The following is a 6,863-nucleotide window of genomic DNA, read 5'->3' on the forward strand; positions in this document are numbered from 1 at the left end:
TGTCAGAAGTGGGATTCGAACCCACGCCCACAGAAGTGGACTGCGACCTGAACGCAGCGCCTTAGACCGCTCGGCCATCCTGACTTACACAGTATCGTTCAAATTACTAATTAGCTTCCACTGTACAAAACAAATATAATAATATACGAGTACATGCATGTAAATTAGATAATTGCTATTAGATAAATGAACGGAATAAAATCTTTCCATTTCATTTTCATGATCGTAATAGTCTGAAATACATACTTCTAATCATTTTTTTCATTTTTTTTGTGTACTATAAAGCATACTCTCTCCTTCTCTCCTCACATATAATATATGGTTCTGGATACACGTCCTTAGGCACCATTTGAAGCACTGCCACTACTATTGTACACCTTCAGGTCTAGCACTAGAAGCAGGCATGGATACCCTGGTAACTGAACCAGTCGGACTCGTGGAAGAGTTCGAGAGAGGGAGAGAAAGAGTATTGTTTATTGTATACCAACAAAAGAAACAATGTGAAACATTAAATACAAAAAAAAGTACAATTGGCGGTTTACTCGCTAAGAGCGAGATCTTTCAAACAACCATCAGGTGGTAAAGAATTGCTTGGAAACTAATTACACGTGGTGTACCTACCGATCGATGTGAAACCTAACCACTACATCAGCCCGCGGAATTTCTGATCGAATCAAGTCAGCAGGTCGTGATGCCAATCCGGTAGTAGATGCATTCGGGAAACAGCTGACCTTGAGCGGCTAGGTCTCCTTCCCATTGTAAGGACTCCGCAGCAAATACTTAATATTACTGGTGGTAGGACCACTTGTGAGTCCGCGCGGGTAGGTACCACCACCCTGCCTATTTCTGCCGTGAAGCAGTAATGCGTTTCGGTTTGAAGGGTGGAGCAGTCGTTGTAACTATACTGAGACCTTAGAACTTATATCTCAAGATGCGTCGCGCATTTACGTTGTAGATGTCTATGGGCTCCAGTAACCACTTAACACCAGGTGGGCTATGAGCTCGTCCACCCATATAAGCAATAAAAAAAATACAGAGAAGATATAAAACTAACAATGATAACTTAGCTAGAACTGTTACTTCGAAAACTGTATAGAAACAAATGTTTATAAATCTACATAGTTCCAGACAATCTTATCTTGTCAGAGCGTCAATGTCAATGCTCTCTTTTGAAATAGTATTATATAATATAATTCAGATGAATATAAATTGCGTTTGCGGGAACTTTTATTTTTTATTTGATCCTACCTAAGCTGGTAGCCTAGAGGCTATGCCAACGTAATCGAGCGAGCAGATGAGCTCTGGGGGCTATAACCTGTTGACTTTGGGAACGGGTGCTTATTGCGAGTTTTTTAACGTTCTCGATAGCGTAAAAGTTAACTCACATTTGTATGCAAATGGAACAGCGCCCCTAGCGGCAAACGTAGGCAAACGTTTCCACTCTGTTGGAGTTTGAATATGTAAGCAATGGCAGGCAGCTCTTGACACATGTAAGGTTACAGATTTCGAATATTGGAATGCTTATTTAGATGTTTAAAGCAAATGATTGTCTTCTCTTCAGTGAAGACAATGATCTCATCTAGACACGGTCAGAGCAACAGAGTTTTATAAAAATAAAATATTATAATGGTGTAATAGTGTACAAAGTATTTGCAATATAATTATATTAACCATGAAGCAGTGTTTTTAAATAGCCTCACCTATAGAAGCCAGTCCCCTCAAATTTAACCGTCCAACACACTCCATACAAATTTGAGTTAACTTTTACACTATCCCAAACGTTAAAAAATTCGCACTAATCACACTGATGGGTACAGGGGATTATAAAAATAAAAACCGTAAATTTATTAGTTAAGCTACAAGTGGATTGTTAACTTAATATGAGCGACGTGTTCTTGGAAGGGATGCCTCGTGCAAAATGTTTTCAGAACTTAGATTAAAACTAAAACTTCTTATGATTCTAGGACCGGACCGAGAATTGCGACCCTGAGGAGGGCACGAAAAATTGTGCTTTTTTTTAAATTAAGATTTAGTACATGAAATCGACTTCAAAAATTAGGTTATCAATTCGACTGTATTTTTTCTTAATGAGCGTTACCTCAAAATTTTTTCTAGGTTAGCCTATTTTCATGATTCTTGTGTTTTATTTGAATGTAGTTCAATTTCAATTTTATTAAGATTTGACATGTAGTTTTGAGTTACCTTTAAAGATGCATATTTAATTGAATTCTGATATTCTTATTCAAGATAGGAGACTGCTTGTTCTTTTTTTTTTTGGTTTGTCAAAACTTGTTTTATTTTATGTGATGTTTGTAATTCTGAAAGGTTTTTTGGAACGAAGTACCTTATGGGACGATGCGGAGGGGTACCCTAACCGGGAAAAAACGTCCGTAACGTAAGATTTTGATTATTTTTTTGATAAACCACAGCGGAGCGAGATCGAAAATAGTCATTTTTGAAGTTATTACATATTTATTTTACGCTATTTTAATGATAACAACTTCACACCAAGAGCTCACGTCGTTCAAGAAAACTGACCAAAAAGCACTGGACTCTTTAATAAAAATCTAAATTTACCAATTCAATTGTATCAGCCCGTATTATTGCACCGCTCACTTGATGTTAAGTGGTGGTGGCTATGAGAACCAGAGATTGGTACAGAAAACGTTTAAATAGCCGTTGGTCAGATCAGGTAACCGCGCTCACCGGACTCTCTGTTACGACAGCCCTGAGAGAAGCCGAAAACCAAACGAATTGGAAGTTGATAGAAAGAGACACGAAGGCCTTTCACTGACGCGACCTTCAGCAATGAAGTATGCAACTAGAAGAAGAAGAAGAAGAAATATGTAACTAGTCAGGTCATAAGTATTGTCACACAGTAAAAACTTTTCTTTTAGAATGCTGGCCACAAAGAAGTATATTGAATTCGAATTTCGAATTGTTCATGAAAATAAAAATGTATACTTTTAGAATTTTACTCATTTTTAAATATGGAGTGGACGCTTAAAGAAGACCGTGTTGCAGTTATTGCGTTGCATCGTTGCGGTTACGCGCCAATTCAAATTTTTAACATACTGAAAAATTTGAATATAACCAAAAGATTCGTTTATCGTACCATCAAACGATACAATGAAGACTCTAGTGTAGATGACAGGTCAAGAAGTGGTCGCCCTCGGTCTGTTAGGACTCCAGCAGTGGTAAAAGCTGTGAAGGCGCGAATTCAAAGAAATCCCAAACGTAAGCAGAAACTGTTGGCCCTTCAGATGGGGTTAAGCAGAACCACGGTGAAAAGGGTGTTAAATGAAGACTTAGGGCTTCGGGAATATCGAAGAAATACAGGACATCGTTTGAATGCTCGTCTAATGGACCTGAGACTGAAGAGATGCCGCGCTTTGTTGAAGCGGTACGCGGGAAAAAAATATCGGGAAATTCTTTTTTCGGATGAAAAAATTTTTACCGTAGAAGAGAGCTACAACAAACAAAATGATAAGGTGTACGCACACAGTAGTGAAGAAGCGAGCAACCGTATTCCGCGTGTCCAACGAGGTCATTTTCCATCCTCGCTCATGGTATGGTTGGGAGTTTCTTATTGGGGCTTAACAGAGGTACATTTTTGTGAGAAAGGTGTAAAAACGAATGCAGTTGTGTATCAAAATACAGTCCTGACGAACCTTGTGGAACCTGTTTCTCATACCATGTTCAATAACAGGCACTGGGTATTCCAACAAGATTCGGCGCCAGCTCATAGAGCGAAGAGCACACAAGACTGGCTGGCGGCGCGTGAAATCGACTTCATCCGGCACGAAGACTGGCCCTCCTCCAGTCCAGATTTGAATCCGTTAGATTACAAGATATGGCAACACTTGGAGGAAAAGGCGTGCTCAAAGCCTCATCCCAATTTGGAGTCACTCAAGACATCCTTGATTAAGGCAGCCGCCGATATTGACATGGACCTCGTTCGTGCTGCGATAGACGACTGGCCGCGCAGATTGAAGGCCTGTATTCAAAATCACGGAGGTCATTTTGAATAAACTTTAGTGTCATAAGAATCTATGTTTTGTTAAGTTCATTTTGGTATATGAATGGTTACATAATGAATAAACTTGTTTCAATTATTTTACATTAAACATGTGACAGAATTTATGACCTGACTAGGTATATAGGTATTCAAAGGACAAGCAAATGAGCTCATCACACGAACGTTTACACGATGCGGGAATGGAACCCACGACCCCCGGCGCGATAGTTAAGCCGGAATAGTTTGAAACGTGTTTTTAGGCTCATGTCTGATTTGCTACCAATACGAATAAAATAATTTTACTAAAATTTCATTAAGTTAAAATCAATATCAAAGATGTCATAATGATCTGGCGGGAGACTTGTAAATGGTTTGTCCGGGATATCCGGCTGCAAATCTACGGCGAAAAGGTCAGCCGCCAACAATTTTAGTTCATTACTGGGAATTCATAGCGTACCGAGATTTGAACGACGGTAATGTGGTTCCGGTCATCGCTCTCGTCGAACCCGTCACTTGCGACGAAGGGCTCGACAAGTAAATGAACCCACAGACACAGCCCACAGAGTTTCTCGCCGGATCTTCTCAGTGGGTCGCGTTTCCGATCCGCTGGTATATTCTGCGAAGCACGGCTCTTGTTAGGGTTCGTGTTAGCAACATCGTCAGGTTTGAGCCCCGTGAGCTCACCTACTAGTTAAGGTTACGCTGAAAAGCCTCTCAGGGCTCTCAGCTTAGGTAGGAAAAAAAGGTAATGTGAAGGCCTTGGCATAAAATACAATTTCGGTACATTAAACGTAAGTTCTTAATAATCTTGGTGTTCTAATTTTTAGGATGCAAAGAGTATTAATTGCCTTAAAGCTTTTTCAGTTTCACCAGGACGGGTGGGCGAGCACGGACCCAGCCAGAGCTTCAAAGCGTGGACCGAATAACAGATCTGTTCTGAATTTGAACTTTAAAGTGAGCCAATCGAAGCGAGCTTCGTATCGATTTATCGCGACCGAATCATTAACGTTTACCAGATAGCGGTTGGATCGACGCCAAAACCTTATCCACTTGTGGCTTATAAATTAGTTTAACGTGTTTCTCCTCTTCGAGCGGCTCTCATTAGCACGTGTTCGGGCAATGTTATGCAACGATGAACCAAAAAAAAAGTTTTATTTATTTATTGCATAGATGGGTGGACGAGCTCACAGCCCATATGGTGTTAAATGGGAACTGGAGCCTATAAACATCTACAACGTAAATGCGCCACCCACCTTGAGATATAAGTTCTAAGGTCTCAAGTATAGTTACAACGGCTGCCCCACTCTCCAAATCGAAACGCATTACTGCTTCACGGCAGAAATAGGCGGGGTGGTGGTACCTACCCGTGCGGACTCACAAGAGGTCCTACGACCAATAAAAACAGTAATTGCGCTGTAGCTGGATGTACACTTGAAGGTAGTTCGTATCTTATAAAATATGGTACTTGACGTTGAGATTTTGGACTGTAGCATAATTTCATCAGCCGGGCGTATTTCTCAATTATGAAGTAGAATTAATAATACAAGGACTGAAAGTATATTTCGTTTAAGCGACCTTTTCGCAAAGTTACAGGAGAGCCATTTAAAGTTTAAATGTTGGAAGATATATCATAACAAAAAAAAAACTTCTTCAGCTTGATTTGAATAGAGTATTTTTTTTTTAGTATATGGCACCTCTGCTTTAAGCATTGATTTTACGACTGTCACGGTATAAACAAAAATGACAGGTACTTAGAGAAAGAATGAAAAATCTAAATACAAATAAATTTGACCAGTTTTGCCATACGTAGCGTAGGAATAAACTTAATTGAAGTTTAATAAAAAAATCGAACTGTTGATTCATTTTTGCTGCCCTTGTATCCAGACGAGCATACGGCCTACCTGATGGTGATTGGTTACCGTCGCCCATGGACTTCAGCAATGCCAGGGGCAGAGCCAAGCCGCTGCCTACCTTGATGCTTATATCAATTAAAACGTACCTTTAATTACAAAAATAAACGTACCGTATTATGCAAAATCAACCAAATAACATTTCACCTCTCGAATATATTTCCGATTAAAAGCAGCATAGAAGACAATATTGTATGACTCAAATTGTACCTAATCCCAAGTAGAGTACAGTAGATTGAGGGGAATCGGGACGCTTTCCAATTCCAACACAAATTGTCAGCGGTTTTTCTTTTTTTTTTTATTGCTTAGATGGGTGGACGAGCTCACAGCACACAAAACTTAAAAATAAATAAATATAGATATGGCATAGATAATTAAATAAGGTGGTGACTATATAAACTAACTGGTTTTTTTTTCCTACCTAAGCTTTGAGCCATGAGAGGCTATATCAGCGTAACCTTAACTAGTAGGTGAGCTCACGGGGCACAAACCTGACGACGTTGCTAACACGAACAGCCGAGAATCGCAGAATCTACCACCGGATCGGAAACGTGACCCACTGAGAAGATCCGGCGAGAAACTCAGTGGCTGTGTCTGAGGGTTTATTTACTCGTCGAGCCCTTCGTCGCAAGCGACGGGTTCGACGAGAGCGATGACCGGTGCTTGAGGTACCTAAAAGCACCGTTAGTGGATCGGGAGGATCCGAGATGACGTGTTTGGGGCGACGTCGACTGCTTTCCATTCTGTCCGCAGGATCGGGAATGTAGTTACCGGCGGCCACGATGAGAGGGTCCTCGTGTCGTGCCACTTTGTCGAAGTGGATTCTGTCCCGTATTCGAACCGTACGATTATAATTGTATTGATTTTTATAAATATGTTAAAACCGATAAAAATGTGTTAAAACTGACTTGCTCCTCAGAGAAATATCAAAAAAA

At 40.2% G+C, this 6,863-nt stretch overlaps 1 non-coding gene across 1 annotated transcript; it reads right to left on the minus strand.

Moving 5' to 3' along the window:
• Nucleotides 1–84, minus strand: TRNAL-CAG (transfer RNA leucine (anticodon CAG)). Its single transcript has one exon. It is a non-coding gene; the product is annotated as a tRNA-Leu (tRNA).
• Between the last annotated feature and the right edge of the window lie 6,779 nt (nt 85–6,863).

Source organism: Bombyx mandarina, chromosome 23, assembly GCF_030267445.1.
Source record: "Bombyx mandarina strain Sakado chromosome 23, ASM3026744v2".
Taxonomy (NCBI): Eukaryota; Metazoa; Arthropoda; class Insecta; order Lepidoptera; family Bombycidae; genus Bombyx; species Bombyx mandarina.